At 54.6% G+C, this 15,675-nt stretch overlaps 1 protein-coding gene across 3 annotated transcripts in view; it reads left to right on the forward strand.

The window, feature by feature from the left end:
• The first annotated feature begins 13,106 nt into the window (after positions 1-13,106).
• Positions 13,107-15,675, forward strand: part of PKNOX1 (PBX/knotted 1 homeobox 1) — a 59,073-nt gene continuing 56,504 nt past the window's right edge. For 2 of the 3 annotated variants that reach the window (XM_055313600.1, XM_055313605.1), the window contains exon 1: positions 13,107-13,199. The gene's annotated coding sequence lies outside the window, so the exon portion shown is untranslated. Of the gene's footprint in view, positions 13,200-14,204; positions 15,344-15,675 lie in introns of those variants that run through there. The other variant, XM_055313603.1, reaches the window with a different exon arrangement.

Consider the following 15,675-nt stretch of genomic DNA (forward strand, 5'->3'; position numbering starts at 1 on the left):
GTGCACACAGCTGGCTGTGCCCCGCGCCCCCCGCCTGCTTCTGTTGTGCAGCGTGGGCCCCTCCTCTGCCCGCCGTGGGGTATTAGGTTTTAGCTGATCACTGACCTAGTCTAGAAATTCTCTTTCTCATTCCCTGTCTCTTTTTAAACATACACCAGACTATTATTGAGCCTTAAAAGGGAAGGAAATTCTGACCCGCGCCGTAATGTGAACCCCGAGGACACGATGCCAATGAAATAAGCCAGTCACAAAAGGACAAAGGCTGCGTGATCCCACGCGTACGAGGCACCTGAAGGAGATGGAAAGAAGAACCGTGAGTACCAGGGACGAGGCGCAGAGCCCCCCCCCCCCCCCCCCCCGCCAGATGGAAGCGCTCTGTGGACACAGCAATGTGCCTGCACTCGAGGGCATTGCCGCCTGACATACAGTCAAAGCAGCAAACTTTATGCTACATGTTGTTTATCGTTAAGTGTGTTACGTGGTTTCCAAAACTTGGGGATTTTTAGTTCTCTCTCTAGGACTGATTGGTGGTTTAGCGCCTCGGAGAGCGAGAACATGCCTTGGAAGACTTAAAATCCTCCTGAATTCCTTGAAACCTGAGCATCCTCGCTGGCTGGCTCTGTCCTGATGCTGGTGATCATGTTTCGACTGTTCATTGACTTCATCAAGAAATGATCTCTTTGGAGACCTGGCGTCTATCAGGTTGCAGAATCGGGTAATTTGGAGAATCGCTGGAGCATACACTGTATTACGGTATTTGAACGGCTCCTGGCACGTGCTGGGTGTGACCCTGGAGGAGTGTGTAAAAACTCAACTCCAATTAGAGTAAAAAGCAGGCAGGTTTGCACGTAGCATGTAACACCCAGCAGGGGACCTTGCACCTTCTGGGCTCTCATTACAGCTTAATAAGCAAGTGAGAGATGTAGATGAGGGGAAGAAAACTCCAGAAAGAGATCCTGCTGCGTAACAAATCAGAAGTCAGTTCAAAGAACGCCCCCTCTTCTGTGTGACATTAAAGTCGACCAGGTGGGGCGCCTGGGGGGCTCAGTCGGTTAAGCATCTGATTTCGGCTCAGTCATGATCTCAGGGTCCTGGGATCGAGCCCCGCATGGAGCCCCACGCTCAGCAGAGCTGATCATCCTCTCCTCTCTCTCTCTCTCTCAAATAAATAAAATCTTTTTAAAAGGTGTCCAACCAGCTGCTCTGAGAGCATGGCCCATGGGCCCCAAGGACCCCCAGGACCCATTCAGGGGAGTGTCTGTGGTCAGAACTATGGTTATAACAACACCGAGATGCTACTCGCCTTTTTCCCAGGGACCTGGGCCGAGCAACGGTGGGAAAAACCCAGGCTCCTCGGCACATCCAGGCAGTGGCATCAAGTCATGGGCTCTGCGCCTGCACCCACTCACCATCAAGACAGGATGGTTTCGGGACGCCTGGGTGGCTCAGCGGTTGAGCGTCTGCCTTTGCCTCCGGAGTTCTGGGATCGAGTCCTGCATCGGGCTCCTGCTTCTCCCTCTGCCTGTGTCTCTGCCTCTCTCTGGGTCTCTCATGAATAAATAAATAAATAAAATCTTAAAATAAAAAACAACAGGATGGTTTCTCTAAGGATGTGCTGAGGAAGCAGAATGTATCAACCAATTGCTACCAATTATTTGACCGCTGAATATGCGAGTTTTGATATTCTGTGTAAGGAAATGGGAAGTGCCCTCATCAGGTTCCTCCGCTGTGGCCCCAAGTACGGCGATGCCTGGAGGAAGGCTTGGGTGATGGTTTGAGCTGCCGTGGCTGCTGTTTCTCCATGGAACACCCCTCTCACTTGAAAGCACAAGTGACAGACAAACTTTTGCCTATTTAGACTCGGGGATTTGGCAGACATTTTCTTAAAAATGAACAAAGTAAGTTTGCCATTTCAAGGAAACCAACGGATGGGATTTGCTCTCAAGTGATAAAATGCAAACTCTCAAGTAAAAATTAAAATTCTGAAAAACTAAAAAAAAAATAAAAATAATAAAAATAATAAAAATAAAAACAAAATTCTGAAAAACTTGGGGGCACTTGGCTGGCTCAGTCGGTGAAGCATCTGCCTTCAGCTCAGGTTATGATCCCAGGGGTCCTGGGATCGAGCCCCGCGTCGGGCTCCCTGCTCAGCAAGGAGGCTGCTTCTCCTTCTCCCTTCACCTGGCTCATGCTCTCTCCCTCTCTCAAATAAACAAAATCTTAAAAAAAAAAATTCTGGAACTCTGAACTTGATCACATTGCAATGCTTATAGACTGTTCGGATGAGGTGGTGATGTTGACAATTGTGACTTTTCATACCGTCTAGTGAAATGTACCAACACTTGCAGAATCTGTATAACTCGGGCAGCTCCGGTGGCTCAGCGGTTCAGCGCCACCTTCAGCCCAGGGCGTGATCCTGGAGACCCCAGATGGAGTCCCACATCGGGCTCCCCACGTGGAGCCTGCTTCTTCCTCTGCCTGTGTCTCTGCCTCTCTCTTTCTCTGTGTGTCTGTCGTGAATAAATAAATAAAAAATCTCAAAAAAAAAATCTGTATAACTCAGTGGATTAATATTTTTCAAATGACCGGAGTGGCCGTGTGACAAAATCACGAATGGGTAATAGGTCCATTTGAAGTGCCGGAGAGACCAGTGGATTTTAGGCTAACAGCACAAAAAGTTCATTGATGCGGTGTCGGACTCCACATGGCCACACACCTTTCAGAAACGTCTACGTATAGGTTTTGCTGGGGTATCTATATAAATACTCCTGCACTTTCCAACTGCACATCTCTGCGAGGCCAAATTTCCTTCACATACGTCATCTAAAACAATATACCACGACAGACTGAACACAGAAGCAGATATGAAAATCCAGCCATCTCCTCTTAAGCTACACATTAGAGATTTGCAAAAGTGTGAAACATTTTATTCTTTTAATTATTTTTTGTATTTGTTTTTCCTAAAATACACTTTTTATATCATCAGAGAATACTATGGAGTAGGTTTCTTTTTTAAAAAATATTTTATTTATTTATTCATGAGAGACACACAGAGAGAGGCAGAGCCACAGGCAGAGGGAGAAGCAGGCTCCATCAGGGAGCCCGACGTGGGACTCGATCCCGGGGCTCCAGGATCAGGCCCTGGGCTGAAGGTGGCACTAAACGGCTGAGCCACCCGGGCTGCCCATGGAATAGCTTTCTTAATGAAAAGAAATTCTTATTTTTAAACTTTTTAAAAATTGTATTTATTTATTTGAGAGAGAGAGAGAGAGTGAGAGAGAGAATGAGCGAAGTGAGAAGCAGAGGGAGAAGCAGATTCCCTGCTGAGCAGGGAACCTGACCTGGGGGCTCGATCCCAGGACCCTGAGATTATCACCTGAATTGAAGACAGATGCGTAACCGACTCAGCCACCCAGGCACCCTCTTAATGAAATTAAATCAATTAATAAAAATCTTTTAAAAGCAATTTCTTGGTTTGATTCTCTAATGCCATATGTGTTCATAAGCCAAAAGCCAGCTGGGAAGAGTGGCAGGGCAGTGTCTGGCTGGCACAGCTCAGGGCCGGGTAAAGGGATTCATTCCAACTGCTCTGGGGAATGTAAGTCCAAATTTCCCAATTCTTCATATTTAGGAAATGCCTTATCTTATAAATTTAACCTCTTGAGTATTTCAGAAGGCCGGAGGGGAGAGACAGGAGCTAAAGAGACAAATGGTCTTTAAAAATCATTGATACCATCTTACACCCACTAGAATGGCTACGACAAAAACAAAAACAGAAAATAACCAGTGTTGGCAAGGATTTGGAGAAATTGGAGCCTTCGTACGTGGCTGATGGGAATGTAAAATGGTGAAAAACAGGATGGCAGTTCCTTAAAAAATTAAAAATAGAACTGCCATATGATCCAGCAACCCCATTTCTGGGTATATACCCAAAATAATTGGAATCAGGGACTCACGAACTGGAACAGATATTTGGATATCCATGCTCTTAAAAACAATTTTTAAAAAACTTTTTTTGGGGCCCCCGGGTGGCTCAGCGTTTGAGCGTCTGCCTTTGACTCAGGTCGTGACCCTGGGGATCCTGGGACCAAGTTCCACATCCGGTTCCCTTCAGGGAGCCGGCTTCTCCCTCTGCCTGTGTCTCTGCCTCTCTCAGGAATAAATAAATAAAATCTTTTTAAAAAAACCAACACAACACTTTTTGTATACCCACATTCATAGCAGCATTATTCACAATAGTCAAGGGGTGAAAATAACCCAAGTGTCCATTGGTAGATGAATGGGTGAGTAAAATATGGTATATGCAAACAATGAAATATTATTCAGCCTTAAAAAGGAAGGAAATCTACATGGAAAACCAAGTCATTGATGAAAGAAATTGTAGAAGACAGAAAGATCTGGAAAGATGTTCTATGTTCATGTTAAAATGTCCATATTACCCAAAGCAATATACAGATTCATGCCCTATTACAGGCAAGCCCTGTCCAATCTCAATAACATTATTCACAGTAGAGAACAAACAATCTTAAATTTTGTGTGGAACAGAAGATCCCGAATAGCCAAAGCAATCTTGAGAAAGGATAAATCCAAAGGTAATCACCCTCCCTGATTTCAAATATATTACAATGTTGTACTAGTCAAAACAGTATGGTGCTGGCACAAAAACAGGCACCTCGCTCAGTGGAACAGAATAGAGAGCCCAGAAATAAGACCATACATATAAGATTAATTAATTTATGACAAAGGAGGCAACAATATACAATGGGGAAAGGACGGTCTCTTCAATAAATGGTGCTGGGAAAGCTGGACAGCCCCATGCCAAAAAAAAAATATATATATATATATATATATATATAGAAATCAGACCACTATCTTATACCATACACAAAAATTCACTAAACATGGATTGCAGGCTTGCATGTGAGCCCTGAAACCATGAAACTCCTAGAAGAAAACAGAGGTGGGGCAGCCCTAGTGGCTCAGCCGTTTAGCGTTGCCTTCAGCCCAGGGCCTGATCCTGGAGACCCGGGATCAAGTCCCGCGTCAGGCTCCCTGCATGGAGCCTGCTTCTCTCTCTGCCTCTCTCTCTCTCTCTCTGTGTGTGTGTGTGTGTCTGTCATGAATAAATAAATAAAATCTTTAAAAGAGAAAGAAAAAAAAAAAAAAAACACAGGTGGTGAGCTACTTGACATCGGTCTTACGAGTATTTGGATTGGATGCCAAAAGCAAAGGCAACAAAAGCAAAGATAAACTAAAAAGGTTTTGCACAAGAAAGGAGACCTATGGAATGGAAGAAAATATTTGCAAATTACGTATTTGGTATGGGGTTAATACTCAAAATATATAAAGTACTCATAAAACACAACAAAAAACACACAATCTAATTTAAAAATGGACAGATGGAAAAAAATGCACAGATGGGGCATGTGGGTGGCTCAGTTGAGTGTCCAACTCTTGATCTCAGTTCTGGTCTTGGTCTCAGGGTGGTGAGTTTAGTGTCCACATTGGGTTCCACACTGGGTGTGGAGCCTACTTAAAAAAAGAAAAAAGAAAAGTAAAAAGAGAAAGGGGATGTGAGGGCGATCTGGCTGCGACATCTGTCACCCCATTGATCGCCAGGGTTGATTCGGCTGATCTGGCTGGCTAGGCGGGTGTCCCCTTCCTCCCTCACCGCTCCATGTGCGTCCCTCCCGAAGCTGCGCGCTCGGTCGAAGAGGACGACCATCCCCGATAGAGGAGGACCGTTCTTCGGTCAAGGGTATACGAGTAGCTGCGCTCCCCTGCTAGAACCTCCAAACAAGCTCTCAAGAGAAAGGAATGCCTGGTGGGTCGGTGGTTGAGCATCTGCCTTCGGCTCACAGCATGACCCAGGGGTCCTGGGACTCTAGGATCACGCCCTGGGCCCAAGGCAGGTGCCAAACCATTGAGCCACCCAGGGATCCCCGGTCAAGTATACTTTTTATAAATTTATATATTTATTTATTTGAGAAAGAGAGAAAGACTGAGTGAGTGAGAGCACGAGCGGGCTGGGGGTCAGAGGGACAAGCAGATGCCCCACCGAGCAGGGAGCCCGATGTGGGGCTTGATCCCAGGATCCCAGGATCATACCTGAGCCGAAGGCAGACGCCCAACCGACTGACCACCCGGGCTGCCCCCCTCAAGTGTACCTTAATAAAAGCAATGTGTGTACAGGAAGGCCGACCTGTCACATGCGACAACAGGGACATAACAGAGGACCCTCGGGGACCTTATACCAAGGGGCGTGAGCAAGAGGCTTTCAAGCAATGGTTCAACTGGGTCACTCTTCGTAACAAACGACGAAGAGAAGCGCACTTCTGCTTATTGGTTCCATCTCTCAGACCAGCGAGGGGTGCACGGCTTGGCTGGCAGCTTCAGGCGCAGGTGGGTGGGTGGGCTGTCCCCCCACCTCCCTGGTCCCCTGACCCTGGGCAGCAGCGGGTGGGACAGTCAGCTGGACTCTGCGGGGGCTTCCGTGTTGTGAGTTTTGTAACTTCAACGAGAAACAGATTTTTGCAAAAATGACACCAGACAATGCCTCTTGCCTCTGAAGCTAATTTAGAAATGGGCTGGGCAGGCCGGGAAACCGAGGCAGCCGTGGTGTCAGGAGTTGCTGGCGGCCCGGTCACCCGGTCACTCGCTGCTGCCATGGGCAGAGGCCTGCCCTGGTCGGGCTGAGACAGAGGCACCCCCAGCCTTCCGGGGAGCGACAGAGCGTGCCCGGCCAGCTTCAGGCCCCCTCCACTCGCCAGGGTTTGGGTGGTGACCCGGGTGAATACCCGCTCGGCATTCCCCCCCAGCAGGTGGTTCAGGGGGGCAGGCCTTGCACAGGGGAGCCCTGGGGGTCGGGGCCCCGCACGGAGCCCTCTCCCGCGTGGATTTGAAGTTCCCCACCTGGTACCTATAGGGAATAAGGATCACTCTTCCCAGAAAGGCTGGCTGGGGGTCTCTGGGGGGAAACTGCTTTCTTTAGAGCTCAGCTTCTGGGTTACCTGCTTCCAGCTTTTCCTCGCCTGGGAGCTATTCTACAGCCCAAGTTGCGGAGAGCAGACACCGATGCAGGCGACTTTTGCCCGTGGGCATGAAAACCACGGCGTGGGGGGGGGGCAATCCTCACCCCACACCTGCCTCCCAAGCCCGTTCTGCACAATTTGCAAGTCCACGCCAATGTTCCTGGCCCATAAGTGTGTCTGCCCTTCACGCTTTCCTTTGAACTGCTTGCGATGTGGGAAACAAAGGCAGAAGAGAAATTATTCAACGTCCTGACTGCCTACAGCCCACTGACAAGTCCTTGAAACAGGCAGTGACCTCCCTCTAGGGAGTCACCTCCTCGATGGTGACACTTTGCTCAGGGCTAAAGGCAATCTTAGCCCCACCCCGGGGACCCTGCAAGTCGGCTTTCACATATAACAATTCCTTTAGAAATGTCATTTATCTCTACTCCCCCAGATACGTGTTAGCGATCATCCCCAACACACGGGCCCCCCAAATCCATCTGGAGGGTCTCATGCCTCAGGTTTTATTAGACGGTAATAAATGAGCTTTTCCCAACAACAGCGAACCCCCTTTGAGGTCCTGGAAATCTTGCTTCCAATATTCTTCAGAGACTTACACTCTCCCTCACCCCTCCCAACTTGAAAGTGTATCATGGGCCACTCCTCGTGACTCCAGGGCAGCTCTTCCAGGCTACGGGTCCTGACCCCATGCTTTAGTAAAATCACTTTTTTTTTTTTAAGATTTTATTTATTTATTCACAAGAGATGAGAGACACACACACACACACACACAGAGAGAGAGAGAGAGAGAGAGAGAGGCAGAGACACAGGCAGAGGGAGAAGCAGGCTCCCTGCAGGGAGCCCAATGCCGGACTCGATCCCGGGACCCCAGGGTCACGCCCTGAGCCAAAGGCAGACGCTCAGCCCCTGAGCCACCCAGGTGCCCTAAAATCACCTTTTTGAACCAAAGATATCTCAAGAATTCTTTCTTGGCCATAGGCTTCGAAGCCTAAGCCTTTTCCCCATCGCTCGCACCGTCTTACCGGTTCTCCGGATCGGGAGTCAGGAAGGCGGGCGTCTGGCACACGCTGCCTGTGGGCCCGCACGAGGCTCAGGATTCTTCCTTCGGTCCACAGCTTGTTGGACATCGGTCCGCCCTGCACGTGGCCGCGGCTGCCGTTCCCCGGCCGCGTTTTGCTGGGATCCTTGAGGGATGGTGGTGAGGACAGCGTCTCCTGATCTCTTAGGGCTTCACTGTCGGGATTGTTCTCTCGAGAAAGCCAAGGCTTGGGAATAAAAGTGTGCGCGTCGGGACCCCTCCTCCCAGCCGGAGCTCTTCACAAGCTCTGCTAGCCCGGCGCCCCCAGCACTTTCCATCAGCCGCCCCATTTTCCCCTCTGCGCAAGCCTCTCAGACAGGTACCGCGGCCCCCCCTGAAGACAGGGAACTGAATGAAACTGCCTCCTGGGGTTTACCTGGCAAGTGGCAAAGCCAGACTTTGTACCCGGACTGCGGGCTGCAAGCCCAGGGCTCCTCTGACCATGCCACAAGCGTCTCTCTCTAAGATATTTATGTATTGATTCATTCATTCATTCATTCATTCATTTATTTGTTTTAGAGAGAGATGAAGAGAGACATCTTCATCTCATCTTCAAGCAGAGGGAGAGAGAGAGAATCTCCAGCTGACTCTGATGAGCACGGAGCCCAATGTGGGGCTTCATCTCACGACCCTGAGATCATGACCTGAGCCAAACTAAGAGTTGGATGTTTAACCCCTTGAGCCCCCCGCAACTGTCTCTTTAACACGGACAAGGAAACTGTCTCGTGTGAGCAGCCCCTGAGGTGGCCTGCTGGGATCCTCTCCTCCTGGAGGTCATGTCTTCGTGTGATCTCCCCTCAAGTGTGAGCGGGACCTGGGACTTGCTTCTCACCAATAGAGTACAGCAAAGGTGATGAGATGTCACTTCTGGGATGCCCGGGTGGCTCAGTGACTGAGCATCTGCCTTGGGCTCAGGGCGTGATCCCGGGGTCCCGGGTTCAAGTCCCACGTCGGGCTCCCTGCATGGAGCCTGCTTCTCCCTCTGCCTGTGTCTCTGCCTCTCTCTCTGGGTCTCTCATGAATTAAAAAAAAAAAAAAATCTTAAAAAGTTATTTCTGTCTTCCTAGCAGACTCTGTTCCTTGCTGGCCTTATCTGCCCTGTCATGAGTTACCCCATAAAGAGGTCCAGGTGGCAAGAAACTGAAGGTGACCTCCTGCCAAATGCCAGCAAGGAGCTGAGACCCTTGGACCATCCGCTCACCAGGAAATGAGCCCTGACAACAACCATGTGAGCTTGGAGATGGATCCATCCCCGGTGGAGCCTTCCAAGGAGCCCCCCAGTCCTGGCTGCCACCTGTGAGACCCTGAGGCAGAGGACCCCATGAAGCCAGGCCTGGATTCCTGAGGAGCAGAAGCCGTGAGATGATAAATACGTGTTGTTTGGAGCCACTAAGTTTGCGGTAATTTGTTACAAAGCGATGGATGCTAACACACCGGGTCTTAGACACCTTCATTCATGCGTTCGGCAAATACTAGTTTGCCAGGCACCCGTCCAGGTGCTCAGCATCCATCAGCGAAGTGAAATTCGTGCTCTTAGGAAGTGTAAATTCTAGTGTTTGCATGTGTCTGGGGGGGGGGGTGGTGGTGGTGGTGAAACAGTAGACGTAGCAAATAAGTTACCTCGTCACCCACCGATACAGTATGTTCCATGTAGCTACGCAAGTTCGCTGGAGAAGAAAGTGGGGTGAGCTGCTAGGGAGAGAACCCGGAGTTTGTGACGTTTTGAGAAAGGATCTTAAGGACTAGTTCAGGGAGGAAGCCAAGCAGAGCTCTTTGGGGAGAGTGCTTCAGGCAGAGGGAACAGCCAGTGCAAACACCCCGAGGCCCAATACACCTGGAGTGAGGGAGGAGCAGCGAGGAGGGAGGCTGAAGGGTGTGGGGGCGGGGATGACGTCAGGGGTGCCCAGGGGCACAGAATTTTTTTTAAGATTTAATTTATTTATTCATCTCACACACACACACACACACACAGAGGCAGAGACACGGGCAGAGGGAGAAGCAGGCTCCATGCAGGGAGCCTGATGTGGGGACTCAATCCCGGAACTGAAGGCAGGTGCTAAACCGCTGAGCCACACCCAGGGATCCCAAGACCTGGCCTTATTTTTAAGTGGTTTTCTCACTCATTTTCCTTACTGATGCCTCCAGATCCTAGCCATCCGTCAAGGCCAGCTCGAGCCCTGCCTCCCCCCACCGCCTGCAGCCTTAACCTGGAGCCCTCCCCCACGCAGGGCATTAAGTACCTTTGTGCCATTAGTGGTGAAGTTTTGGAATACAGGTGAGGCCCGGAGCCGACGGCCAAGCAAGGATTCCGGATTTTATGGAAGCCCCGGGACGGACCCGTGGGCAGGAAGAGCGGCTGCCCCGGGGCCTGGGTGGGGCGGCTATTTATATGCCTGGGAGTCCCGGAGGTGAACCAAAGGGAGATTTCAGAAGAATTGTCCTAAGACGCGGGAGGCCTTGCCATTGTCGGGTTAAAGATTGCTTTTCCCTCAAGCGAGGCATTAACATGAAGACAATTGGAAACTTCCTGAAGAATGTCACACATCCCACCCTGGCTGGGGGTTGTTTGCGGGTTATCAGCTGGGCTTTGTCCTCAGCGAGCCCTGCTGCTCAGCATCAGGGCTGCAAAAACTGGAGGTGATTGCTGATGGCGCCCCCAGCCCTTTGTCTCCCCCCCACCCCTGAGGTACCACCCCACCCCCGCGAAAGGAAGAAAGGTTAGCAGATCAAGGGGGTACAGTGAGGAAACCTGAGCACAGAGGCCACAGAGTAGGTGAGCGGAGCCCCGGGGCTCATGGGCCTTGTGACTTGTACCGGCTGTCACGTGACCCCACACACCCAGGTCCTCTCTCCGGCTTCCAGAACCCCTGCAGAGCCGCTCTTGAGGGAGCGGTGGGTGGGGAAGGATGGCCACCCCCATCCCAAAGCCATGTGTCCCCGCCCCCTCCAGTCTGGTTCAGTCTTGATGGATCCTCATCTTCAACTCCCTCAGGAGGCCTGGCTCTCCCAGGTCCCCCAGCCCTACGTTAAGAGGCTCTATAGCAAGCTGATTTGCAGACGTTATGTAACCTTATATTTTGTCTTCTGTGTGCATTCTTCAGAGAGTGAACTTGGCATTTTAGGTCTCGTGCAGGTGTTTGTGGAAACATGGGACAGGTGTTTTGAAAACACCTAGGAGCTGGATTTGACCTTTTCCATCTAGAGGAGGTTCACAGTACTCTTGCTGAAATGGTGGTGGGGGGGATGGTTTTGGAGACCAACATGAATGAGATTGTTAACGCAAACCGATGCACTTGATGGGGCACCTGGGTGGCTCAATGGTGGAGCGTCTGCCTTCCCTTCAGGGTGTGATCCTGGGGTGCCAGGATTGAGTTCCGCATCGGGGTCCCCGCAGGGAGCCTGCTTCTCCCTCTGCCTGGGTCTCTGCCTCTCTTTCTGTGTCTCTCATGAATAAATAAAATCTTTTATTTTTATTTATTTATTTATTTATTTATTTATTTATTTATTTATTCATTTATTTATTTATTTATTTATTTATGAGAGACACAGGCAGAGGGAGAAGCAGGCTCCAGGCCAGGAGCCCGACGTGGGACTCGATCCAGGGTCACCAGGATCACGCCCTGGGCCGAAGGCGGCGCTAAACGACTGAGCCTCCCAGGGATCCCCTAAATAAATAAAATCTTAAAAAAAAAATTGATGCACGTGATAAACGAGAGCTCTGAGGCTGGCTAGCGGGAGCTGGAGCCTGTGCTATAGCGGCTGTGAAGAACATGAATCTTCCTCGGATCCCAGGAAATATCACCATCGGTGACTTCAGTATGAAAGTGCCAAATCTGCCCACTTAGTAAAAAAAATTAAAAGGGCCCCAGTCCCAGGTGAAATCTAGGGGACAAAAGTCATTTAAGCTCACCATGCAGCTGTTCGCCAAAAATAGAGACAGTCTTAACTTCTGCTCTTGGATTTAAGCCAACGCGCTGCACAGAAGCCGTGTAAAACCAGGATGGAAGCCTAACGCCGCTTTTCTGGCTCAGCGGCTTTGAAGGCCTCGGGCAGTTCCGGGGCGGTACTTGTGTCTTTTCTGAACTGCATTCCTAGGGCTCCCCAAGGCACGCCTCCGTGCTTCGGCAACCGCGTTTCAAAAAGCGTCCGCGAAGGCTCCGAGAGGTCGGTGTTCTGCGCGCATCGGCGGGGCAGCCTCCCGGGTCCCAGGACCCCGGGGTCACGGCCTGGGCCAAAGGCGCTCGCCCGGCCGCTGAGCCACCCGGGGGCCCCGCGCATCTGCACCTCGCGCTGCCTCCCCACTCCGTGGGGTCCGCGCAGCCGCGCCCCCAGCACAGACCCCGCCGCAGCCCAGGAGCGGCCCGAGGCGCGCGGCCCCGAGCTGGGCACCGACTGCACGGCGGCCCCGCGGCCCGCACGCCAACCCCCAGCCTCCGAACCCCGGAGGGCGCCGAGGTCACCCCGGGGCGCGGCCGGCCCGCCGACTGGGGCCCCGGGGACAGGTGCGCTCGGGGCCCCGCGCGGCCGCTGCAGCCCCGCCCGGGGGCAGCGGGCGCACGTGCGCACCCGCCGGGGGAAGGCGCACAAAGGGGCCCGCACCTGCGCCAGGTCGCGCCCCGGCCGGCCCGATGGTTCGGCCCGCCCTCCCCGCCGGCCCGCGGCCGATGGTTCCGCCCACCGCGGCCCCGCCCCCTGCTGCATAGTCATGAGGCGGGCCGCTCCTCGCCCTCCCGGCGCGCCCTGCTGGGGGCGGAGCCCGGCGCGGGCGCGGGCGCGAGGCGGGGGCGGGGGCGGGGCCGGCCGCCGCCCGCCCCCGCCTCGCTCCCCGCCCCCGAGGCGCCGGCCCCGCCCCCCGCGCGCCGGCCCCGCCCCGCGCCGCCGCGGCGCAGGGGCGGGGCGGGGCCCGGGCGGCGCAGGCCCCGCCCCCCGCCTGAATATTGATGCGGCGCGCGTCGGCGTCGCCCTCCTCCCATTGAGCGAGGCTGTGTCGCGTGGCCCAGCGTCGGCGTGACGGTTGGACGCGGGCGCGGCACTGCGGGTCCCGATTGCTGCAGCCGCTTGTCAGTGTGATGAAGATTGGCACCCAGGTAAGCTGTCACTCAAGCGCTCCGCCGCCGCCGCCGCTCCGCCGCCCCGTCCCTATCAATCACGCCGGCCCGCAGGCGCCGCGGCCGTCGCCCCGCCGCCGCCGCCCGGGTCCCCGCGGGCCGCCATCGCCCGGGAGGGCCGCGCCGGACGCGCCGCCCGGGGCAGGGGGCGGGGAGGGGGCGCGGGTGGGGGAGGGGAGCCGCGGCCGCGGGGAGGGGCGCTGGCGGCCGGGCCGGCGCGGGGGCGCGCCCCGCTGGGGGTTCCGTGTGGCTGGAGGGACGCGGAAATTTCTGGAAGGCGCCGCCGCTGCCGCGCGGGCCCCGCTGCGAGGCGCGCGCGCCCAACCGTCCCTCTTGGAGCGCGGCGCGCGGGCCTGCGCGGGCGGGGGCGCGGGGGCGCGCGCGGGGGGCGGGGCCTGCGGGCGCGGGGGCGGGGCCTGCGGGGGGCGGGGCCGGGGCGGCTCGGACCCCCTGGAGGCGGGCCTCGGGAGCGGAGGGCAGCCGGGAGCGGGGCCCGGCCGCGCGGTTCCCCCGGGGCCGGGCGCCCCGGTTCCTGGAATCGGCGCCGCGGGCGGGGGGCGGGCGCGGGTGCCGGGAGGTGCGGGGCAGGGGCGGCCGCTCGCTGGCACCCGCACTCCTGCTGGGGGGAATCGGGAGTCACCCGGGAAGAATTAGGAAAAGTTGGGTCCGCCTTGCCCGGTGCGGGCGGCCGTGCCCGGGGCCCCGCAGGCTCGCCGCTCGCCGGCCCGGAAGAATCAGCTTTCCGCAGAAGCTGCGGGGCCTTAGGGAGCGAGCACTTCCCCACTTGGGGTGAACGACCCCCCCCCAGCTGTCGTGGGGCGTCAGTTCGCAGCCTTCCCCAGTCCGGGCTGGAGAGGGGACTCCACTCTGCGAGCGCGACCCGGCGTGTCTGGTGCATCACAGCACGCCCCGGGGCGTGTGCTCTAAACGCGCTAAGGGAGGGTCCGGGCGGGATGGAAACGCCGGCCCGTGCGCTCGCGGGCGGATTGGGAGGGTGGCGGGTGGGCGAGAGCCCCCCCGTGCCCCCGGGTGCTGGGCGTGCTGGGCGTGCAGGCCACGTGGGCTCGCGGGTGGGAGGAGCGCTGGCCTCCCCAGCCCCCAGCGCAGGGCCGGAGCCGCACAGTGCTCTGCTCCTACCAGCGGGACACGGGCGCTTCCCTTGCCGGAGATTTGTTTATTGTCCCAATTGTGTTTATTTATTAATGAGAAGCACAGAGAGGTAGAGAGAGAGAGAGGCAGAGACACAGGCAAGAAGGAGGAGCGGGCTCCACGCAGGGGGCCGGACGTGGGACTCGATCCCGGCACCCCGGGGTGACGCCCTGGGCTGAAGGCGGCGCTACACCGCGGAGACCCCCCGGGCTGCCCTGTCAGAGGTTTAAAAGCGGGAGTTAGAATCGGTGACAGAGGTGCATGAAACGTGACTTGAAAGCTTAGCCTCCCGTGCGGAGGATTTAAGTGTCAACAGGCTGCTTGCGTGCAGACGCATTTTGTTGGGTTCCCGCCCCCTGGTCTCCATGCATTTACGCTTGTGTGTCCGCGTGTTACGACTCGAGCGAGGTACTGCGGGGGAGCGCTGGGAAGGTGCTGGTGTGGACGGCGACATTCTAGCTGTGACTTTCACTTTTGTTGCAAATTGTTAACGCGCTGGAAACTGTTTCGGAGAAAGGCTGAAACCCTGGGGTGAGGTTAAAGGCTGTGCCTCCTGGGGCTTTTCCCCTGGCCTCCGGGCTCCTCACAGAAACACTGTAGAGAAAATAGGATGGAGGAGAGAGGCCTTATATTATGTTGAAATACAGTCACCAAAATATTGAAGCAAATCTATGCCCAGGATGCTCAGGCGCCCTCTGTTAGGTCACTTACGGCAGGTGAAGTCCCGGCTTCAGCGATTCCTTGTGGAGCAGTGACCAGCAAAACTGATAGTTGGAGGTGTCTGTGGCAGCTCTAGTGCTTTGTGAAAATCTCTGTGGTCTGTGTTGGGGACAAAGTCACAGGCACTGCTGAAACTCCCAGGATTTCACGTCTTTTGTGATTGAACGGGTGCTGAATTTCAGCCAGAGGTTATTGCAGACAAAGACGTGATGTGTTTTCTCATCCAGGTGCGCGAAGCCCGCGCGAAGCCCAAGGTCAGAACGTGTGCGGTAGACATCAGTGCCCTCCCATCACCCATTTGTGGGAATATGTATGTGCCCTTGTGTTTCCTTCCTCCATGGCTGTCCTGGTGGCAAAAGGGGTGAGGGAATAAGAGTGCAGAGGACGGAGCTCACAGCTTAGCAGTCTGGGGTCAGCATGGGTGAGGGGAGAGCTGCAGCAGCCACGGTAGGGGCGTGGGGGGAGTGCCATCTTATGCCACCACCAGGATCAGTTGCTGTTTGTCTTGGACAGTGGAGATAATAGTGTCAAAAACGTTCAGTCTGGGAATTGTTAGAATCAACATTTAAGAGCCGGGAAGCCTTAC

Source organism: Nyctereutes procyonoides, unplaced genomic scaffold (genome assembly GCF_905146905.1).
Source record: "Nyctereutes procyonoides isolate TBG_1078 unplaced genomic scaffold, NYPRO_anot_genome, whole genome shotgun sequence".
NCBI classification, from domain to species: Eukaryota; Metazoa; Chordata; class Mammalia; order Carnivora; family Canidae; genus Nyctereutes; species Nyctereutes procyonoides.